This window comes from Labrus mixtus, chromosome 3 (assembly GCF_963584025.1).
Source record: "Labrus mixtus chromosome 3, fLabMix1.1, whole genome shotgun sequence".
NCBI classification, from domain to species: domain Eukaryota; kingdom Metazoa; phylum Chordata; class Actinopteri; order Labriformes; family Labridae; genus Labrus; species Labrus mixtus.
Window position 1 is genome coordinate 10,030,740 of NC_083614.1, and position 24,663 is coordinate 10,055,402.

Below are 24,663 nucleotides of genomic sequence, written 5' to 3' on the forward strand. Positions count from 1 at the left end.
GTTATTGTGGATCCTTGGTAGCTTTGAATGGATAGTCTTGCACCGTAATATTAATGTTGGGGTGTAGCAGTATGACTTTGGGGATGGGGAGTGAAGGGAGGGGGGAGTGTTGATATTAAGACAATCACTTAAAAGTAGAGAAAAGGAAAATGTGCAAGGGGCGTGGAGATGGAATGAAGGGGAAAAAATACAAGCTAAAACCAATGTGGGGCATCTTTTTCAACCATGACACACCCTCATATGCTAAACACACATGCAATCACCCCCCCCCCCCCCACACACACACACACACACACACACACACACACACACACACACACACACACACACACACACACACACACACACACACACACACACACACACACACACACACACACACACACACACACACACACACACACACACAAATAGAAGTATTACAAAGTTGTCAACGCTCCCCATAGTCAATTGTCAAAGAGAAGGAGTTGTTGAAACACCCACAGAGGGCTCTCCTAATTTGCCCTTACAGATTTCAAATGTTCTGTGTGTGTGTGTGTGTTTGTACATGTGTATGTGTGTTTGTTTGTGTGTGTATGTTCATGAAATGGCAGTATAAAGTGTCATAGGGAAGACCTTTTCGCCTTCAGTTTGATGCTGATACTTCACATCCCTCCATCTGTGTGTATGTGAGAATGTATTTGGATTTATTTGTGGTAACGTGTGTGCGTGTATGTGTTTGTGTGTGCGTAAATACTTTGATCTCCACAGCTCCCCAGAGTTAAGCTCTTCTCTGCCAGACTTCAGAGAACAGGCAGCCTGTCATGGCAGGCCTCTTTTAGAGCTGCCAGAGAGAGAGAGAGAGAAACGGGCGGTGCGATAGAGATACAGTACAAAGAGAGGGGGATGGGTGAGATAAGATTTCAGTGTGTGCTGCCAATAAATTGTGCCATTCATTACAATGGCCTGATGGTAAAAATAGAAGAGAGCAATTGAAGTATATGGCAGGTAACTAAAGACCATCGTTGCCAAATGAGGTCACCCTGATCTATAGGGAGGCTACGTGTGATCAGGGAGAAGCCAATCTATATAGACAGATAAATAAAAGAAAATGCAGACATCTGTAGTTAAGGGAGAAGTTTTTTGTTGTGGGAAGTATTATTTACCAATGACATATGAACGGGCTTTGTGTTGTATGCAGGACAACAGTCCATGCAGAGAGGTAAAGACATGGATTGACGTTTTAATCATCTCTATAAACAGATGTTTGCATGTGAGGGTAGAATCAAATCCCATTGTAGACATCCTCACTCAACTTCAATCTCATGTGTCAAGTTGCCCCTGGGACTGTAACAAAGACTGGAGGGAGGGGGAGGGGGGATACCTGGATTTCCGTTATCAGTTATCTGACACTTTAGCCTTTCACTTGTGGAATGAAGAAACGCTGGGTAACAACAGAGTTTTTGTAGGTAGAATGCAAACGTAAGACTTCTCATACTTAAGCTGACGTTAAGCAGCCGTGTTTGAAGAGGAGTGGTGAGTTTGACATTTCTCATGAGGGGGCTTCAGCACCCACTAAATCAGGCACAAGAGGGGGGGGGGCGTAGTGGTGGGTTCATGTACCAAGGCTGTAGTCCTCGGCCCAGGATCAAGTTTGCAAATGATTCCCCATTTTTTCTCTCTCCCTGATTTCAGACACTGTCCGCTGTCCTATATCTCTGGAATAAAGGCCATGAAAGCCAAAAAATATACCTTAAAAAAAAACTGGCACAATAATCAAAACAATAATAACATTATGAATTTGTGCAGCAGAAAGTCTGACGCCAAATTATAGAAGGACTTAAAATGTATTTAAAATATATTCATAAAAAAGCATTGTCTCTGTATTTGGGTTATTTGTAATCATTCTTAATGGGTTTTGTGGTACATGTGTAAAATAGGCATGTCTTGTAAATATATTAGCGAGTTCTAACGAGCACTTACACTCACTACACAACACAAAACTACATACGTACCTTGAACTTGTGGACACAAGGTGAGTAAACATTTGTGTCTAACTGTCTGGGTAAATATTTGAAACATGAAAACAGAAACAGATGATACGTTTATGGAGTAAAATTAATCAATATTCATCTATCAAGCTCTAAGGCTGTCTGAAGTAGCTTCATCGTTTTTTGTTTTGTTTTACATACTAATGTACAAGTTCTGGTTTCCACTTTTATTGAGAAAGATGCTTCTCACAAACATAGGCGCAGAATACACACATGCACAAAGAGGAGCTGAGGACATGCGTTAATGGAGAGATGTGGGCGCTGCTACACAGGGCGTGCCAGAGCTGCTGGGGTTTTAGTGTCTTGCTCAAGGGCACCTCCGCAGTACACAGGAGGTGACCTGAACCCCTCTCCAGCTACCAGACCTACTTAGGTCCGCTCCAGGACTTGATCTGGCGACCCTCTGGTTCCCAACCCAGGTCCATACAGACTGAGATCCTGCCGCCCCAAATGCCTTTGAATACCTTAAAAAAAAAAAAAATTGGCGGTGGGAATGGTTCCAAACTTCATGTGCAAACACATAACTCACCAGTGTAAAGAAGGCCAAAACCAAGTGATGTAATGTTTCAGTGGATTTTAACTGCTTGGAATTGAAATGCTAAGTACTCTACTATCAGAGAAGCAGAGTTATATAAATCTAGGTTAATAGAGATAAGACAGCACCAGTTTGAGAAAAGTAAATGTTTGGATTGAACTGTGACCTTGATCTAGTGACTCACATAATCAGTTGTAGAGTGAGCAATGCAGAGGAACAGGCTTTCGCAGGGAGGAGCCCCGCGTTATTCACGACTATAGTCAGTCAGACAACATACATGAGGAAACAGAAAGAGACTGTGGAGTCTCTCTGGAGCTCTCATTCTCCTCCAGGACTTAGGGTGTGTCCACATAAAGCATGTTGGAGCAGACTATTCGACCTCTGCTGACTGCGTTTCATAAGTTTTGTTTGCTTGGCCAAGCAGGAACAATGCCAGTTGAACCTGGGTGGTATCCAGAACTTTAACACTGAGCGTGATTGTGCCTGTTCCCTTCCTAGAAAACAGCACTTTGGTTTTCTGAAAAGTTTAAGGGGAGTATGGGCAACACTATACCGACAGACAGAGGTTTAGAGGTAAAAGGAGACAGATGTTGACCAGTGATAGTCAGGAGTTTGTGTTGCTTGGAAGGCTACTAGCAAAACATGATGAAGTAAGGGCAGAGCAGACCACATTCTGGAGAGATGATAGTTATCTGTATTTTCTTCATATCAATTCACATTTGAAGTATACGGGGGAGGGGGCGGGGTCACAGCAAGACTGTTGGCAGAACTATTATACAGGTCAGAATATGTAGAGTCCAATATATTTTGACTTAAACATCCTTGCAGTGTTATGAAGCACTCGCCAATAAGAGCCCACTTATTTGAGTCTGAAATTCCTCTGCACCGAGGAGATTGGTTTATTGGAAAGTCTAAGGCTTGCAGATTTAATTCAATTTTTCCACCCGAGCAAAGAAAACAAACAGTATGCTCGGCTTGTTGTGCTTTCATTTTGTCCCTGTTAGCAAGAACTGGGACGTGGACTTGTTGAGGTCTGATGACGGCCATGGTTTTTTAAAGAGCTACCCCTGTGTACTGTAGAAATGAGCCACTGCTCTCTACCTCGTCGAAACCAATCAGAGCAGCACTCACGTTGTCTGGAAGTAGGCAGGCAAGTTGAAAAGAGATATTTCCATGTGCAGCAGCCCACAGAAACCACAAATCATAATGCCTGAAAAGAAGCAGCTGACGTTTGTTTCCCCCAAATGAGCCACTTCTTTTCTGAGCGTGGGCTCTCTTGAAATTCCATCCAATCCTGATTCAGTACGAGGTGCTCGCTAAGCAGAACCATCTGTGTCTAAAGAATGTGAGGCTTGGATAACAGGGGGAGTTTTTTTTCCTATTTCCTTGAAAGGGTTTTATGGAGGCTCGTGTTCTGCCAAACATTCCTGCCTGCATGATTTCCAGCAAAAGCATTTTCCTGGCCTGTGTACATTTAACGACACATCTGCCTCTACATGTTTCCAACTGGTTTGGTGCTTTTGCATCACAAGAATTTTTGAATACCTTCAATATCTTTCTGACACATATTGTATGACAAACCAGTGAATCAAATCAAAGGAAGGACATACCCATCACTCCCTCCCTTTTCTCCTTAATTAAATCTAAGCCCACAGGAGGCCAAGGAGGCCAAGCATTACTGGAGCTCCGTGGAAAATGAAATATAGCTTCTACGTGCCACAGAAAAAGTCACAATAACAACTACAGCGTGTAGTGTAAAACTACAGCAGGGAGATGTGTTAGCTTAGCTTCATAGTTTGTAAAACAGAGTTTGCAAGGTGAACTATTTGTTTCAGTGAATTCAGAGAAGCTAATCTAGCCAGACGACATAGACACTGGGGGGGTTACAGTTCATTTTTGGGGGGAATTGCTACGTCATTCAGTACCTCTACAAGATGTTAAATGTTCCTGACTGAAGACAAGTCAGGAAAACCCCACTGTAATCATTTTGTGCATGAAACACTTGCCTTTTTTAATTCCCCAAATCTATTCTGAAACTGAGTTTTGTGCATAAATTAAGAGGCGTGAGTCATAGTTTTTTGTTTCCACAATCACAAAGTTAAACCAGTTGCAGCACAGGGTGTTTCTTGGTAATCCAATGAGTCATTTATTCTACATATTTCCTGAAAGTATGTCTCTGAAGCAGACACATTTTGGCTTCACTAGAATACTGTTAAAGAGGTGAAAATGGAGGACAGGTTCAGAAGATTATGTTGAATTTACACATTATTTTTGGCTACATAATACCTTCTGTGAAGTCTTGCACATTTTGTTCACTGAAAAGACCATTAGTCCTGTAGTATTTCTGATAATATAAAGAAGGTTGACAACCAGTCCGTGTTTAAATTCACATGCACGCTTCTCCATATCATGTATGAAAGATGACAATACTTAGTGTATTGGAGTCAGATACTATATGCACAGGACTGACTTGGTGTGAAAATGAAATGGGTAGATAACCAGCTTATCCTGGAGTAGAGACCTGAGGTAGGCTGTTACAGAGTGGGGCTGATCAGATAACCCCGGAGCTGAAGGGTCGGCAGTGATCACCGAGGTGCAGTCTGTCATCAGTCTGCCAAGGAAAGCTAGAGAGCTAACCCGAGAATCACAACAGATGGCTGGAAAAGGGACGAGGGTTGACATGTGACTGTCACACAGCAAAAGACTAATTTACTAAGAGTGTTATAATATGACAAAGGTTCTTTATCCTTCAGGAAGTACTCACAGTATAGAGAGTGAAGTTTGTCATGTATACCCCTCAACTCTTGTGAATTTATGCTAAATGGGCGATTGAAACAAAACCTGACCCAGGGGAATAAAGTGCTCTGGAAAAGCTCAGTTTGAATTAACTCATAAATGTGTGATTGCACCCTTTTCCCCTGTCCTCCAGGAGAAATCCACATACAAACCCACATGCACACTCACACACACACAAACCCACATACACACTCACACACACACACATCCTGAGTATTGCTCAGTTCTTCCAGCTGGTATTTGTGTCTATGTAGGTCACTGCTTTAAGCAGGCAGTCTTGGCTATCACAAGTGCTGTGTATTGTTTTGCGTATTATAATCTGGCTGTGTGTTAGTACTTTTGGACTTTCCTCCGTATCAGCCGTTTTTAACTTTCTTTTTCCTCTAATCTGTTTACATAACTACGTTGGCGTGAAAGATTCAAAGGCTGAATCACTAAAAAGCTGTCAAGCAATCTGAGGTTTAGACTGAAAAAAATAATCCTCGTAGTCTCAGAGATGTCATCCATTGCTTTCTGAAGTGGTGATTTGGGCCAAAAGATGATGGTCGCCATACTGCGGGATTGTGGCCCCTCTAGTCAATCCTTGTGTTTCCACAGTTTCCAAGCAACTCCTCTCAGGCGCGTCCCAGAAGCGGCGCTGTGCTCTGCTCTGCTTAATATACAGACTGTCTATTTTTGACGGATAAGTTTAACTTGATTGGTGTGAACAGGACAGGAAGTCGGACACAAAGCGGAATAGAGCATCTTGTAAATTTCAGATTTGTAAACACCTTGTACAGAATCCCAACCACATACTGCATCCATGACCACTACAATACATAGAAAATGAAGAAATAAATAAACAGCAAATCAACCTTGAAGAGGCAGCCCTGTTGTCTGTTTGTGCTATTCATTATTCCAGCATGATCTTGTAGTGATCTTGTGACCTTGTGAATCCAGCTTCTCTTGGCTGCACTGCACTTCAGAAATCTTTTCAGCGCATTGCAGGACGGAGGGAAACCACTGCGCAGATGACACGAGGCACAGATGGATGCTGTTGGGTCTTGGCGTAACTTTAAATCAACCTAGAATCAGGCAACAAGGTACAGCTTATGGACCTTATGCCTTCTGGCAAACAGCTACAATGGGTCCAACTTGCAATCAAATCAATCAAACCCCAATAATGTAAATGTTTGAATAATGCTTGGATTGAAACATTTTGAATTATTAAAAAAAAAAAAAATCACCCCCAGTAAATTACAATGCACTAATAAAGTTATCCAGACCAAATCATACATTTTCTAACCAGGCTGTACCCATGTTTATTTCTACTGTAAATATGGTGATTCCTTGGCTTTTGCAGCTGGCCTTCCATGCCTCAAACTTTTGCACTCTCAAACAGGCTTCACTTTTCAGCACCATGAGGAGGTTGCTGCTTGGTTTAGACACAACACAAAACTAAATACATATGATGAATACTGTATAAAATCTCTAGTGTTTTTGAGCATTGATACAGTATCACAAAAGGTGATGTAAGAAGAGTCCATTTATCATATATTCTGAGACACTCTGGCACTGTGGATATTGTTATTTAAGCCAGTGACATAACAACAAGGACGGTGACGTCTTGTGCAAAACATGAGAGCTCACAGGTTGAAGAGGTGGTTATCACTGCAGGCAATTAGTCAGTGTAAGAATTATACTGATTACGGTGGCTGATAGAGGCCTCCTCTAGAAGATATGATCCCTTCTGTCCAGTCCTCTTTTGAAGAAAGGATATTGTGCAATTGCTTTGATTACATTGGTAATTATTGTATTGCATAACTGATCAGCTCCACATGTCATGGTAAAAAAAGGGCTTTCTGTAAATTAATCCTAATGTGTCTTCAAATCTAATTACATAAAAGTTTCCATTACCATTCTTTATAGTAATGTCACTAATTATAATAATGGTTTTAAGATGTTCGACAATGATAATGAAAACCTGAATCCTTTTTATTCATTTTGAAGCTGCATGATGTGAAAGTAGCCCAGTTTGGAAATAATATAAAACATTCTTCAAAAACGGCAAGATGCATAAACCACACCACTTTATCTGCCATGGACTAGTCCTCATGTTGTGCGCTTCTTAACCGACTTATATTTCCCCTGCCATACAAAAACAAAGACAGCTAACAGCTACAAGTCAGCCTCACTAGGCCGTGAAATTACCTTAATTTCTTCCTCCATGCAGCCCAGGGTTCGTATGGACACACACATAAACACTCTAACATGGCTGGACAAACACACTAGATGCACATTTTTGTGTTTTCCATTATAGTCTTATTCTGTGTGTGTGTTTGAGAGGTTGCTAAAGGGATTATATTGCTTTTTATTCTTTTCATATCATAGTGGTATGTGTGCAGTCATGCTGGGGGGTTATGGAAGTGTGTCCTGGGGGTTTGTGAGACTTTAAAATCCTGTCATCAAATCCCCTCATGTATTTTATTTTTCAACGTTTACAGCATTTTCCTCAGCCATTCACCTACTCAACAACTGCATTAGTCAAAGTGAAACAACAACTCGATTTGTTGTGTACTCACTGTATTTCCGTTTCTTCTCCTACGAAGAAGACGTCTGAGTTTTTCTATTGTTCCAACCTAACCCACTTTGACATCTCCAGTGTAATCATTTTCCAATGTAAAAATGTTCAGGGTGAGCTGTCTACGTGGACTTAAACGGCCACATTTCTCACCACCACTCGACCCAGAGTTTTTCCTTCCAGCTTCCTAGTAAGACTTCTGCATGAAGTCTAGGTGAGCCCGTGAGAAAGCAGCAGGAAACGTTTTTGAAAATTCACTGAGCGACTCGTGTGCGACCTACGCAATCTTTATGCATGCAATGAAGCTGACTCTCTTCATCTCACCAGTATGTATTTTATACAGTGAATTCCAAGCATTGATAGAAAGGCAAAAACAGTCATTCCAACATTGGACAATGTTGCAACATCCAACATTTCTGCGTCAACCTTTCTACATCACATGCCTGAAAAGTCACCCACTGTGAGGTGGATAAATGACTGGCCAACTCATTACATTTTCTTGAAGTTTTCAGGAGTGTGTATGTGAAAACATCTTAGGACAGCTAGCGTAGATTGCTAGCTACGTTAAGTTTAACACAAAGTTGTAAGTAAATACTTAATTCTGTGATGTTGTTGTGAAAGAAGTTTACCCCAAACACAGGATGCAGCAAAATGCTGTGTGTGTTCTTTCCCAAATGTCATGGACATTACTGTATTAAGGAAAGGATTCAGGATGTTTTAAAATATCTATCACATATTGGTCTGTCTCTTCTGATTGGAGAACAGAGGTCAGGCAGGTAGAAGCATTTCCATTGACTGTTTGCAGTTAAACAAAACTTAACACCCACGCACTGTCAACTTCTGGTACATTTATTTTGGGATAATGTGCCAGCCACACCACCAACCACCAAAACATAGCCTTACATGAATGTGGTAAGAGCGTTGACAGTTCATGGAAGCTAACTTTTATTTTTGTCAATTTCTGCTTTTCCTCTGGAGCTCACACAAGTTTCAGCATTCCTTGTTGTTGTTTCCATGGATCGTTGGGCATCACTTGTTATTTTCTCCTCACTTTGTGGTGTATAAAAGAAGAAAAACGCCATGCTATTTGAAGAGAACCAGTTTATGTTGGTATGTTAAGTAATAGAACAAGCAAAATACATTTTTTTATCACTATAGGTGTTTTTACACATGCACTAAATTTGAATTTATCCAGACTTTTTTCCTGCCATCCCTCTGGTCGATTTGAGGGAAGGCAGAGGAAGCTGACGTGTGGATGCAGCAGCAAATATTCAGGAAGATACTGTCTATACCATGCAAATGATCTTCAATCACATTATAAAGTAGTATTTTCTACTCGCCAGTGTGTGTTCTTTTCCGCTCATTCACTGATACAATGAATATATCCGATTCCTTGTAGACTTCAAATAAAGGCAAAACTGTCCTTAAAGTGTTTGACTTCTTTCCTTCGTCCCTCATCTTGGCTTCCACCACATCTTTTTAGCATCATGTTTTGCCTCCTAGACCCTCCCATCCGACATGGAAAGCTTCATCTGGTGTGGGACATGTGTGAATAGGCAACTCTGGAAGGTTTCAGGGGCAGAAAAGAGTGCACAGGGAGAGACTAAACACAGGAGGAAATACACTGTGAAGCGCTGTCGGCAAAATTCAATTCCAGAGCCAAGATGCATCATTTATTCAACAACACACAAAATTACAACTGGTACCAGTTAACGGATTTTAATATTTGCGTGTGAATTTTGCAGCTAATCCTCTCTCCGTGTAAGCCAAAAAAAAAAACAGTGAACCGGTTAGTGTGGTCCATAGAATGACTGCTATCACCACAAAAATGTCTGGTTAAGACGCCCAAAACCAATTCAGACCGTAAACAATAGATACAATTAACCTATATTTATGGCTCCTACATCGTTGACATTAACTTAACTATGTTGTATTGGGATGTGGAATAAATCTTTAAAAACATCAGTTTTAGTCACTGACAGTCTTTCAGAAGGATGCTAAAGTTTGTTTCCTCTGAGCTCGAAGTTTTCATCACTGACTCCCTCAGTGAACAGTGTGGGGGAGATGCCTCTGGCCAAGTGCACGTGTGAAAACAACTTTTCTTTATAGACTAAAAAAATCAAACCGATGACCCATTTTTTAACTCCATTTATTCATACTTTAAACAATTCACTTAGCAGACGCTTTTTTTTTTTATCCAAAGCAACGTACTGTACATCAGAGAGTTTACACATCCCCTTTTTGTGACAACCTGCTAAAGCGTGATGGCTACTGCCCCCTGCTGGTCAGGTTTTTAACAAACAGACTTGTGAGTGCCCTTTGTGAAGGTAGAGCGTTTGAGTGTTTCAGTCAAGGATTAGCAGCTATAAACTCAGGGCAGCTGATCTGACAGAGAAAGCCTCTCAGCGGGGCCTCCTGCTATAGTAACATCCAAAGCTTCTTACACACACACACACACACACACACACACACACACACACACACACACACACACACACACACACACACACACACACACACACACACACACACACACACACACACACACACACACACACACACACACACACACACACACACACACACACACACACACACACACACACACACACACACACACACACACACACACACACACACACACACACACACACACACACACACACACACACGAAAGAAAGCAACACCAGGCTGGAATGCTGAACCCAAGTGTGGAGAATTGATTGGAATGTTTGTGTGTGTGTGTGTGTGTGTGTGTAGCCTACATCTTGTGTAATGGGGGAAGGGTGAAGAAGTTACAGCTCAGACAGTGCATGCATCTGTAAGTCTGACTTTAAATAAATAAATAGTGTAGCGCATTGGGAAACAGGTTTATTTGCTTCCTTTACGAGAGCGGGATGAGAACATGTATTAATATCATGTCTGCGCAGGGGGAGGGTGGGAGAGGATGTGGTTAGGGTAGTTAAGCATAAATACAGGAAGCACAAGGAAATAGTTAGACTACGTCTGACGGCCATTCAAAAATACTCCTACTAAAATATCTGAAACTCCAAGAATATCTCCCCAAAACACAGTCTACCTTTGAGGTCGACATGCTAAATGCATTTACTTCTTCATTTGCACCGCAGTGTTTGAAATATTTTAAATACCATGGCTGTAGCTCCGGTTACTGGGCCTGCAATTCTCACTCTACGACTTAGATGTAAACAAGCACAATGAAAAGGCATCATACAAAAATAAAATACCTATCTGCTCGTTTAAACATTTGTACTAAGACACTTTTTAGTTCTTACAAAATGTGTGTCTTCTATTATTGCTGCAAGCTGTAACAAAGAGCTTTGTTTGGCCTAGTGAAGCATAAAGACTGAAGCGAGGTCTAGTTAGTCTTAGCCTAGTTAGCATAGGTTTGGCTAAGCTAGGCCAGCAGTCAGTACATTAACAAGACGTCAAAAGAAGTCGATTTATTTTTCGGACTAAGACTGGATTTCAATAGTACACATGAAAGTGCAGGTCTGACTGAAGACGTCATCAGTTCAATTTCTCAAAGTCAGATAACACACAGTCTGCTATACGATGCTATATTGAGAATATTAGCCTTTATATCAATGCTACATGTAGTTCGATGGAATCACACTATCAACAAAAGAGTGGAGAAGAACATACTGGAGAACAGAAAACGCAATGAAAAAACGCAATGCTCAGAGATCGTAGCGGTCTCGTGCATACTGTCTTTGCACTGACTCCAGTCACAGGATATAAACGTCACCACCCTCTCCTACTGACTCGAGGTGAATTCTAAGGAACATTGGACCCCACATTGGGCGCTACCTCTGGGCGGCTGTGGCTCAGTTGGTAGAGTCTACATTACTAGATAATGTAGCTGGGCTTCGATTTACTGTAGCATGTATTCACTTCATCCAGCTCCAAACTGGCCTAGGTGTTTTAGGCATGATTCACTGCAGCGTTTGACCCGAGAGATGAAAAGCATGAATCCAGTCCTGAGTCCAGCACTAAAGATTACTGTAGATCGGCACAACCTTCTCATCAACTGTGATATTCCCTAAAATATTGAAGGATTGACCGTGTATATTTGTCTGCTTCAGATTTGCTTTATAGGCTAGCGTAACAGTTTTAACAGCAACCAGTGTAGCCTACGCGAGTAGCATACTGTAAATGTGATTATGTATAGCAGGATCTCCCTCTGTATATGTGTGAGTGTATGATATACATCTTGGTCAGTGTCACTGATACAGCCAGACTGGAAAGGCCCGCCACGCTGCTCTTCCCCTCCCCCATCCCCCATCCCGCCATCTCTCGCTCTCGCTCTCTCTCTTTATGCTTTTGTCTATGTATCACTACCTCTGCCCTCTGACCTGCTTTCGGTCACTTTGCCCCTCATCTGCGACGCAGAAGACACTGCTCTCTCTCTCTCTCCCTCTCTCTCTCTCTCTCGCTCATATGGCTGCTAGAATAAAGGCAGCACTGTATCCTACAAAACCAATGATGATGTCAGCTTGTTATTGACTCTCCCAAGTCTGAATGACTGAGCAGAGCATAGGGGGTGGGGTGGAATCTATCTATTGCAGCGAGGTGACCAGCCAGGCACAAATGAGCTCCAGTGTGTATGTGTAAGTGTGTGCATGTGTGTGTGGTGTGGGGGATGGGTGGGATCCTGCAGTCCTCGTTTCCGCAGACATAATCTGTCCCAGTTGCTGCACACCTCTTACAGTTTACAATAAGCTCTCTCTCTCTCTCTCTCTTCCCCTCCCCCACATATTTTTCTCTCTCTTCTTTTCTCTCTTGCTCTCTCTCTCTCCCCTCTTGTGTAGAGATGGATGATTCCATCTGAGTAGTGAGGCAGAGAGACGGACATAATGGGCAATAAGACAAGAGGAGAAAAACAGAAGGCATGACAATAATAAAGGAGGCTTGCATAGGCCTGCTGTATAAACCAACCTTGCCTATACAAGAGCACAATACTTTATTTTTGTCGGACATTTTCAGGGAGCTATCTTTATCTATATTAGTTTTTTAAAAATACAACAAAGCACAGCACAACCTGGTGGAAATGTGGCCTGATTTCACTGAGTTTAAAGGGCTTTAACCAAGGTTTCTTATGCTTGGCCTATTTACAAAATATAATGTGCTCTAAAGGTGAAGGATAGCCCTTTTTAATACTTTGATCCTGCATCAACGCTGTTGGTCCATGTGCCAGACAGCATTGGCACATGGCTGCCTTTCTGACACAAGCCATCCTGACAAAGAGCTTGGTGTTATGATGACATTTAGTGTCTTTTTGTTAACGCTACATGTAACAGGACATAGTCACAGTATCAACAGATGAGTGGTAAAGAACATACTGGTGAGCAAAATAGGGTAAGAAGCAGCTTCATTATGTGCACGAGGATCAAATCAGTTGCCCACTCGTTGCTCGTGGTGGATTTTCCTGAATATGTCTTGCTGCATGCTTACATTACTATACCCTCGTTTCACAGGGGTTATGGCTAACTCGCATAAATAATCCAAAATGTTCACTGCAATGGTGTTTTTTGATTACATGTGTCCTTAGTTTTCAATCCCATAATCCCATAATTCATTCCCACAGTGACAGCCCCCTTAAATCTGTGTTCTCCAGGAGACATAAATATCGTGATACAACTGAGGATGCTGTTATTCTAAGGAGGACCAAGTTGACGCTGTACGTTTGGTGGGTAAGGTTAGCAAACTCAGCTAATTAAATTCCCTTTCTGCTTGGACTACCAATTTACCAGACCTATAAGAACTCCAAAATGTTGTAAGTTTTTAAAGGAAATCTATTCTGCTGATCCTTGTGTAAATACAAATATATAATGTCACAATGTTGGATGACCATACTGAACCTCAGAAAAGTTTTTTTTACACACAAAATACACAGTTGGTGGTGTAATCTTTGGATGTGGCTTTCTGCTTCTCTGAATGAGGCGTTATGAGAACTTGATGAGACTTGGTCGACGTTTTCGAGCAGAGGATAGAGCAAAGTTGTAGGACACGCCCACCCCAGCATCTCTTTCATGGACATGCCCACCCAGAAGCTAACTCAATTTTCCCTTATGTGCAAACAGAGCTGGCCTCAGGCACGTGAGGAGGGGGGCCTTAAAGGGACAGCAGCTGAAGCCAGAGGTTGAAATTAGGGATTTTACTGACGCCAGTATCAGATAAATAAGGAGGTTACACATCACACTACTTAATAGAGGTCCAGACTGACATAATTAATGGTGAAAGTGAGTATCATGTATTTCCTTTAAAAGCCTGTCTAATCAGATCTTTAAGAAAACAAGCACATGGATACATGTTGTTTTGTTCAGAAAGACATTACAGTAAGTTTAAGCATCAAACATGTGCATATGAAGCCCAGAAGCAATTTCTTCTGCAGTCATCAGTGTTTGTATAAAAGTGCTTTTCTTTGAGAGAGTGAGATTCAGACATCTGAACTGCTCCCACACGCTATTTGATATTCACCCTGAGGTTCTTTGGTCATGTCTTCTCTGCCTCCACAAACTTTCTGTGCTCGCATTTCACTTTTTATGAGTTTCAGCTGAGGCATTAGCTTCACACAAAGAGCACCTTCAGCTCTGTTTAGTTTGCGTCATCCCTGGACAAACATTGCCCTTGGGATGTGAAAGCATGAAACATTTTATAAAGTACAGATTTCTTCATAGTCTGGGATCAATAAAAAGAGTGCATATTGAAAACACCTTCTCAAAAGAAAGGTGAGTCCCTGAGAGGTGAAATTGGCCAAAAGATTCTATTATACAGTCCGGTATGATCAGTCCGTTTGTGTGGTATTACTACAATATATCCTCAAAATCAGATGATTGTGTGGTTAGTTTTTTCTCTCAGTAAAACAAAAGCTCTTGTGTGCATTTCATTCTTACTTACCAAGAGTACTAGTCATGTTATTTATAAATGTAATAAAACACAGACGTAGCCCAAGCGGCAACCTCCGGTCTTGAAAAGTGAAGCCAATCCAGAAGTCCAAAAACCTGCAGTTCGTTGAGTGTCCACTTGTGGCTGGCTCCAGGAACAGCAGAAGTCACATACACATCACAGCCTCCTGGACCCCTTGCCCTAACAAATGGGTGAAGTGGTTTCGCGCACTTTATGCACTGACTCCAGTCACAATATCTAAATGTCACTCCCCCCTCCCATTGGCTCGAGGTGAATTCTCCAGAGAATATCCTGCTGCGTTCTCACAACAGCTCACTTGGACTTGATGCAGAAAAAAACACAAGGGGTCTGGCAGGAGAAACTCAGGGTGTTTGCGTTCGCACGTACAGCTCCACCTGGAAATATTACAAGTTTTTCTGGATGTGTTTCTGGATGTGAGAAAGCAATATCGGAGATCATACAAAACATGTAACAATACCATATATCTAAAAACACCTTCCTAAAGCAGTGACATATTGCACAGCCCTTTGGCGCTTCTTCTTACATTACCTCTTATTCAGAATATTAATGGACATCAGCACAGATGAATGTTTATAGCGGTTCAGCCTGGTCTGAGGGACACTGAATCTCCTCCCAGAGGGAAAAAGCTGAAACTCAGAATGAAGAATGTGGGTCGGGTCAGGCACAACACAACACACTGTGTCTAACAACACACTGTCCACAGAGTGTTTGGAGAGATGGGTGTTTTTTAACACCAATGATTTTCATAGCAGTCTGAACAAAACCTTTGTAAGAAAGAGTTAAAATACACTGAACTCTGAGTCCCAGAGTTACTGACCTTTCTATATCGGCCCGAGGCTTTACAGCAGGCTGTCGCCATCTTCATGATCCTGTTTCCAAAATAGATACAAATATGAGTCTGTGAGAAAATCCTGACACCACACACGGAATCCAAGTGAATAGTGAATGAATGAATGAATGAGTGAAACCTTTATTGCCCCTAGGGGAATTTGCCTTGCACCGAGAGCATAAAACACGATACAAACAAACATATACAGGACAGCACATAACACAAAAACATTAAAGCATCACTTGATTAAATGAGGGATTTCAGTAGCAAGTTCAATAAAGTGCAGAGTTCACACTACAATCAGAATTTATTAAGCAGCTGAAATGAGTGTAAAACCTCCCAGAAAGTCTAATCTTACCGCCCAGCTGATGGAGAGATGAAGGGGACAATGCGTTGTTAAATTCAGTTATCATGCCATTAAATGAAAAAATAAAACAAGAAGCAGGGAGTTGTTGGCATTATTTAGCCGTGAGTTTTGTCCTTCAGGTGGCATATGTGGGAGAGTATTCCTGCCATATTGATTGATATTGACAGTTTTTTTCCTACTGTATGCAGCCTGAATTGAAAACCTGTTACACTATTTATAATATAAATAACTTGAGCACTAGTGCGTAACCACGTTCAGTACAGGAATGTGGACATTCACCTGCACAGCGAGCCGAAGGCTGTTGGGGCTAGCTATCGTAACATGAACTAAATTCTATTCCAATGCATCTTGTACATATTTCAGTTTGGACCAAAGCTGTGGACAAATAGACATAGAATCCCTTAGCTTTTGTGTTAGCATAGCTTACCAATCGTCACAGAGAACATTGGTTTTTACATTTATTCACAACTGTTTTGAACATATCTCCAAGCCTTTATTACCCCCCCAACTACGTGTAGTTATTGATGTTTGAGTTGCAGTGAAAAACAACTTCTCATTTCTAGAAGCTAAATCACCAGACCTGACACTGAGTAGGTTTTATAACTAGGTTCTGTTTGCTCGCCCTGGGATTCGCTCTGGGATTGTTATTGGTGTTTACCTCTTCCTCCCTCTTAGATCACTTCTCTGTCTCTTCATCTCCATCTCACTCAGGAGAGTCCTTAACTGTCTGCGTTGGATTTCCAAGTTGTAAATGTTAATGTATACCAAGGTGAGCGGGGATCGATGAGGATATTAAACCAACTAGCCTCTCTTTGTCTTATCAGCCTGATGAGGCTGAACGCGCCATGACACTCTCTCTCTCTCTCTCTCTTTCATCCTACGCACAGACACACAAAAAGGCACACACACACAAACACACAAAGGACAAAAGTAATTTCTTTCAGAGTTTCTTCTCCCCATTGCACTTCCACATAAAAGCCCCCTAAACACACAAAAACACAATATTTTTTACTCTGTTTCTACTCTGCCTTGCTAAATAATTTAATCTCTTAACAGATACAGCCAGCCATGCTCCTGCAGACTCCACCATAGAAGGAAAATTATAGCTCCGTTGGTAGAGAACAGCCTTCCTGTAAGGTCTTATGAAGACATATTATGGAGTCGTGCTTTGTTGAGACCTTGTCATTGTCAGAGCACTAAATATGCCAGAGGTGAAGTGAAGGATTACACGCCCTTTGAAGTTGATATAGTACAACACTGGCGTGGATTTAGGTCGAGGCTATTATTGTTAGATGTGCAATGACTGAGAAAAGTGGCAGAGAAGGTGTGCGTGTATGTCCGGGTGTGTATGTAGTGGCTTAGCAGTTTTCTGAATAGGAAGCGAATATCTTACAGAGGAAAAAAAATGGACTGCAGATTTGCATACTTCACGTGGAGTCGTAGTCAAAGACTGGGTTACAGGCAAACACACCCTGGTATGACATGGGGAAATGTCAACTCTTGCAGCTATGCAAATGCAAGTATGAGCTTAAAGCTACACTAATCTGTGTTTTTCTTTTTAATACGAGCAAATGACTTTGTACAAGATACACTGAATCTCTCATTTCTCATCTCTCATGCCATTTTCACATGTGCACTCCTGAAAATTTCAAGCAAATTTCAGGCCTTGAAATCTTCCTGAGTTGGTTGTTTAAAAGGCCCTGACACACCAGGCAGACGGCAAAGAACTAGTGGCAACAAAGGCCGCCTGTGGCGTCGCCTCACGTCGCCTCTTGTCTTGGCCAAAAAGTTGCACTAGAACACACCGCAAAGACTACAGCCGACTGCCAACCACCACATACGCAGCAGTCCGTTGTTATGATACGAGAAGTCAGACCAGGAGAAACTGCACTAATGTGTGACAGCATGGATACTACAGCGCCATGCTCATGTGTCGAGAGCTGGAGATAAATGAAACCTCCGAACAGCCAATCAGAGAGATTCCTGTTACTGACCGCCGACGCCGATTCAACATGCCGAATCGGCCAAAAAAAAGGCAGACGGGTAGCAACAGAGTCAGACACACCGCAAAAAACTAGGGTAATGACCGCTCACCGACGGTCCAACTAGGACCGACGATCTCCTTGGTGTATCTGGGCTTAAACACGTTCCTCACAGAGGGAGACTGTCAGTATTGAACCGGGAAGGGTCTCGAGAGGAAAGACGTGACTTATTAAGAAGGAAGCCACAAATTGGCAGTCAGCTATACGACTCTGTAAGAGAATGTTTGCCTTTGTATCAATGCTACCTGTTGTCGTATCAAGGAGGTTTTTCATGTCTCTTATATGCAATATTATATGAATACATTATAACACTTTATTTTCTCCAATATAAAAACATTAGAACATTAGGCAGTAGAACATACTGTATAGAGTCCTGTCCTCGTTTCTCACAGCCATTTTACTTATTTTCTTTATTTAAATGCAAAAGCAGTAAAGAGTTACACAGGTGAAGAGACAATCATCTGATTCTTCTCCAAACTACATTGTCACATGTTGTAACCCCTCCTGTTCCACTCCAGGTAAACATGTGTGGAAACAACAGAGAGTCTTACTGCTGCACTGCATGTCTCCACTGAGCTGTCATCTTAATACCTCCTGGCTAAATCAGATGACATGAGTCCTGTGTTGTGTGTTCTTTACGACAAACGACTTGAAGATTAAAGGCCACAGTGGCATCCCCTTGTAACTGGATGTGTTGTATATCTTTCATTCATCACTTCCACACACAGATGCATCAATGTGCAAACAGAGAGAAAAACTGAGTGCAGTACGAAATGAATATATTTACTGTTGTAATGATGCCGTGGTTTATGATTTCATCTCTTGTTATTTCATTTCTATAATCAGGTTTTACAAATAAATGTAAATTTCATCGATGATGGTTTTGAAATGTATCAGTATTTTTTTTCTATTTCCCTTGTATTTAGTTTTCAAAGGCTTTCCTATAATTTCATATCAAAAGCACCAGTCGTTTAAGAGGCATTACATATCGTCATTATTAGGCAAACAGTACAGATCATATAGTTTAAATAGAGTCTATTCAAAGCCCCTGTATTATCTTAAACTTAGAGGTAACATATCAAATACACTTCACCATGTTTTTCTAACACTGATGTGTCCCTGTTCATGTGGTCTCAAATGTGTGCTCAAACAGGCTGTTTGGCGATTTTCCGTTCATGACATCACAAAGGGCAGTAACCCCTCCCCCAGGTGGGTAACACTCCCACAGCTAGGTGTTTGTTCTGCCCTCTGAGTCTGCCTTCTCACTGTAAACAATAGTGCATAGTGCAAGAAAGCCAGAGCCACCAAAGCCCTTCTAGAGAGGGGGCGTGGTCAGACACAGCTCATTTACATTTAAAGCTACAGACACAGAAACAGCCTGTTCTGAGCAGGGCTGAAATAGAGGGATTCATAGACATGATCAAATACAGGATCAGAGTGGATTTAGAACAAGAAACTTCACAGATATGTTTTGGGGAGCTCTGAGACTTATTTAAACTGGTTTAAAAAGATTATAATATGTGACCTTTAATGTATTCTGTAACTGAAACTTTACTACGTGGTTAATGTAAATGGATTAATGGGCCATTCCTGAACACTGGGTACTAATAAGCTTTAGAGGCAGAATGATTAGGATTAGTGTTGCTGTAAACACAACATTCAAAGTCCTCATCTCCTCACTGTCCAACAACGCTTATTACCATGCATCTTCTGCACACATTTCTTTTAAACTGCTCTCACATCCTGAGAAACCCACTACCCAAAGCTTGATGCTCATTGACAACCGCGTACAACAAGAGGAAACAGGCAAAGGACAGGATGTTAGACGAAACAGATACCTCCATATACTTCTAGTGAGTTAGTAAGTGGTGAATGAGAGGGACTATTTTTATGCACACATTGCTTTTCCTTGATTGTTTGTTCGTTTGTAAAATCAGTTTTGCCTTTAACCAGCATAGACCTTCTCAGTATAAGGAATGCAGAGCCAGTGACAAGAGTCATTAATTCTTAAAACACCTTTCTAGTAACGGTTAAAAAGTTGCTTCCTGTAGTTAATATTGGACGCTGTTGTCAGGAGTGTGTCTAGGTTCCCTTAGCAACAACACGTTATGTGCATTATAGAAAGGCCAGCCCTGATGCTGGGGGAATGTAGGCCTGAGGGAACAAAGGGCCTAATTTTGATGGAGGGGGGAATTTCATAACAATGAGGGCACATGGAGCTGATGGAACATAGGGATGACCCCCTGTTGTCAGAAACCCTTTAGAAGGAGTAAACCATGGAATTAGACCTTATTATATTAGGGTAACTTGTATTATTTAAAACCCTGACTTATATACTTTACAAAGAGTAAACTCTTTATTAGTGGTGAAGGGGGTGTTTTTGTTGCCGAGCTAGCAGAGAAGAAGAAATCGAGCGCTGCATTTAGATGGTGTGTGGTGTTCCCAGAAAGTCATTACCCCGACAGAGGTCTGCTTCCCCCTGAGGTGATTCACTTGACAATTTGCCTCACTGGAACTGAGCCTACATCTCTCTTTCTCTTTTCATTCATTCATTCATTCATTCAGCAGTGAAGGGCCACAAACACATCACAGTCACTTACCACTGCTGGCATAGCAGCATACCCTCCCGAAAACAAAACAAAAGCAGGCGGAAAAGTGTTCCAAAAAAACAAAACAAAAACAAAGTTAAATGATAGCAACACTCAAAATAGTAGGAACCCTCTTGTACCACAAACCTCCCCAGGCATGTGAAAATACAGGCTGAGGAAATGCACTGACTGCCCCCTGTATAAAAGTCATTACCCATCCTCCACTCTTCTATTACAGCCACGCTAAAGCTTTATACTCTACCCCAAGGCTCTCTGTCCATGTGTTCCTGTGAGTCTCTGCTGGAGCCCATCGTTGTTGTGTGTGTGTGTGTGTGTGTGCATGTTGATGAGAGTAGCTTGCAGTTTCTGCCAACCTGCATGAAGAGAGTACTCATTTATTTATCATTGTTTATGTCTGCACAATAAACATCTGTATGCATCTGGTTGCTACGCACTAGTAATGCTTCCTGTACAAGTCTTTTAATGCAATGTGGAATAAAATAAAAGGCCCCCACATGTGAACCTTTTGGATTAGTTTTCCCCCTTTGTACTGTCTGACCCTAATATTACAGTGTTGCAGAATCAATATGAATGTACAGAGATTTAAAGATGGCTGAACTGAGTTACAGTCTTTCATAGCTAGTTTCCTCATAAATTACATTTTCTGAGAGGTACTGGCAGGTGGCAGCTACAAGTCAAATACAGCATAGCCTATGGGCAGTGGCAGAGCCAGACTTTTTTGACTGGGGTGGCTTAACTTGGACACTGACTTATGAAAGGGGCAGTATGAAGTTTGTGCGCACACACACAGTAATGAATACATTTTTCTTCTTTCGATATCCACTAATAAGATTCTGATTAATTACTGATTCATAACTGATCTGAAAACATGTTATTTTCTTGTGTTTTTAAAAAAAATGGAACACAGTAACGTGACAACATACATCTTACTCACTTATTCACTCGAAAATAAAAAGGATTTGCAAAGTCATAATTTAAAGTAAGAAGATGAAATGTGTCGAATAGAAATGCAAATATCCTGTCAAGAAGTCATTGTGCTGGCATTACCGCCACTGGTCTATAGCTACTAAGCTTAAATTTGGCAACACTGCTTCAACTCTTACTGGATTGCGCCTAATAAGCAGTTTCACTTCTGTAAAATGGCTGTGAAACATTTCGAGAATTTGGTGGGGGAGGGGTGAAGCTTTTCATTGTTATTGTTCAGTAGCCTATTGCCATTTTAATGTACAAAAAAAAGCAATAGTACAAAACACAAATCATTAACAATACTATATTATTTTGTTGTAACACTGAATATAAAATATGTAACATAAAAAAAAGAGAGAAATAGTCTCCACCTTCCTTTTAAATAAAAAATAAAAAATGAGCATGCCTACACTGACTCTACAAATGAATAAATAATTCTTTGAAATCTTTTTTTTTCTCACAATTTATTTCACTTGATATGTGTACGATAACCTCAGCCCGACAACAACATCCTTTTCTACACTGCGACACCGATTTTGATGTTTATGTGACTGGAGTGTGCTTCCTGCAGCGAGCAGCTCAGGCCTACCTCATTTTCTCCTGGCGGGTCAGCTGCTCTGTGTTTCAGTCTGAAGCCGTTGGCTGCTACTGAACCGTTTGGCTCTTTTCTCTACTAGCGCGCAAGCCTACAATCTAGACCCCACTGTCCATCAGCTCGTTTTTAAAGGGGATTTATCATCATATGTGCCCGTGTGTCCACAACACATCGTCATTGGGGATTCCAAGCACCGGATGGCCGGGTCTGAAGGCCGTTATAACGCTTTTTTCGAGGTTTAATTAGAGGTAGAAAACAGCGGTGGTGGAGGAGGAGGAGATTCCACATTAGGAGCACAGAGGAGCAGGCACCCCCCTTGTGTGATTTGGAGCTTTCGGTGAGTGTTTGTCCTCTTTTTACGCCATTATTGACGTTATAAATGATACCCGCGGGTGGAGTGGTCACACGTGTTGGTGTATACGAGGTTTGGCGGGGTTATTGCGCTGTTTTGTGCCTTTATTTTTATATTTTCTGTCGGGTGTGGGGGATGGGCAGCGTCAGCGCGTGAGTAGGCGCGCACACCGTGCACGTGTCGGTAGGGCAGCTCGCGCGCCCTTCCTTCCTGCAACTCCTGTTAGCTTTTTGAATTACACCACTTTTGTAGTTTTAAATCTGAACCATGCACCTATCATACATTATATATTTATTTCATGCTTTTACTGTTTAGACTGAACAATACATTTGTTTTAGTCAACTTTACCTTACTTTTACTTTATTTTAGTTATTGTATAGGCTACTTTTTAAATTAAACATTAGGATGAATCTTACTTACTTCTCACTTAAATACACTTTGAAACTGTTTTGATACATAAGAGTTAGAATGAGCTACTAATGCTGAAAAAGAAAGCCACACAAAAACCTTTTAATCAAAAGCACAAATGTTTTTGGGGGACAATTCAAGCATTGTGTCTAATACTTTATACTTTATTGACCTGGTGGAGTTGTTTGTGTCTTACTGGATCATAGATATATTCTCACAGCTGAGAATAATGTTTGTGTAAAGAGTAGATTCTTATTTATTTATTAAGTGTATGGTCAAATATTATATATTATTGTAATATCTCTGTGTCAATCTTATTCAAAGCTTACTAGAGTGCTCTGCAGCTGGTTACTCTAAAGCCATGGGCCATGTGTGGAGGGGGTGACACACACACACACACACACACACACACACACACACACACACACACACACACACACACACACACACACACACCCAAGAGGGCCACTTGCCAACCTTGTGGAGCTCAACTCAATGACACAATGTACCAGTCCCAGATAAGGGAAATACTCTGTATCTGGTTGGCCAGAATCAGGATTCACAGGCTAATTAGGTTACTGTATTATTAGGCCTGAATTGAGATTATTTATCTTTTTTAAATCACACACAATGTCTTCTATCAGTCTTTTACCCACACAGGTTTCGGCCTGTGTTATTGTTGATATATTACCGCTCATGTTGAAAGTAGGTTATGTTTATAATAATGTATCAGAAGGTGTCCCAGTGAGGTAGATGTGCTGGATCCATTGTAGAATATATTGGTCAGCGGTGGATGTGTTGTATTACAACACAACACAAACAATGCTCTTTGTTTTTGATTGTGCAATCAGATTGAGACGGAGGGTCTGTAGGCACGACAACGGTTTCATCCAAAAAACCTTAATCTTATGTTTAGCTTTGGCTGTTCGTCTACATGACGACGGCATTTGGATGCTAGAAAACGGAAGCTTATAACACAGGTCCAACAGGGCAATTTTTGAGAATGACACGTTTCCATAACCGTGTAAACTGGTATAACATTGTTCTTTCTGAAAACGGAGACCTTATGCTCATGACGGGCCATTTGCAAGTAGGCTCTTTGTACATGCGCATTATGGTCCCAGTCAATAGCCATGCCGGTAGGTGGAGTAGGCTGACTTAAATAACAATGGCAGAGTCCTGAGTTCTGTATGTGAAAATCTGCGGCTTGCACAACTCCCTGTAGATATTTTCTTGAAATGTACTGCCTTTGTTGCTTTTGGTCAATTGGAGTAATCTCCCCACCTCATCGTCCATCCACACAAACTTTGTGTGTTAACCATTTTTGTGTTTACACCTCTTCCGAAGAACGAGTATGCGCATGCGTGTGTTCTTCATTAAAAAGTCACACCGCCAACTACAGGCCTGGCATGTATACTACAGCGATTTCAGTAGATTTGTTTATGTGCAAATGTTTCTTAAGTTTCCTTTCCCATCTTGGAACATTTCCTGCGTTTTGTGCGGCCTGTTGTTTTGGTTTATGTCGTAGAGGTGTTGACTAAAATGACAAATCGGTACAAGTACAACTTTTTTTTTATTCCAAAAGTACATCTTTTGGAATAAAAACGGTAAAGTTTGACCTTTTTG

General features: G+C 41.4%; 2 protein-coding genes across 2 annotated transcripts in view; one reads left to right on the forward strand and one right to left on the reverse strand.

The window, feature by feature from the left end:
• The window catches only part of akr1a1b (aldo-keto reductase family 1, member A1b (aldehyde reductase)), a 238,360-nt gene that overhangs the window by 108,127 nt on the left and 105,570 nt on the right, over positions 1-24,663 (reverse strand). The window lies entirely within an intron of this gene.
• Positions 22,319-24,663, forward strand: part of tbl1xr1a (TBL1X/Y related 1a) — a 36,891-nt gene continuing 34,546 nt past the window's right edge. Inside the window, exon 1 of the mRNA XM_061031072.1 lies at positions 22,319-22,614. The gene's annotated coding sequence lies outside the window, so the exon portion shown is untranslated. The remainder of the gene's footprint in view (positions 22,615-24,663) is intronic.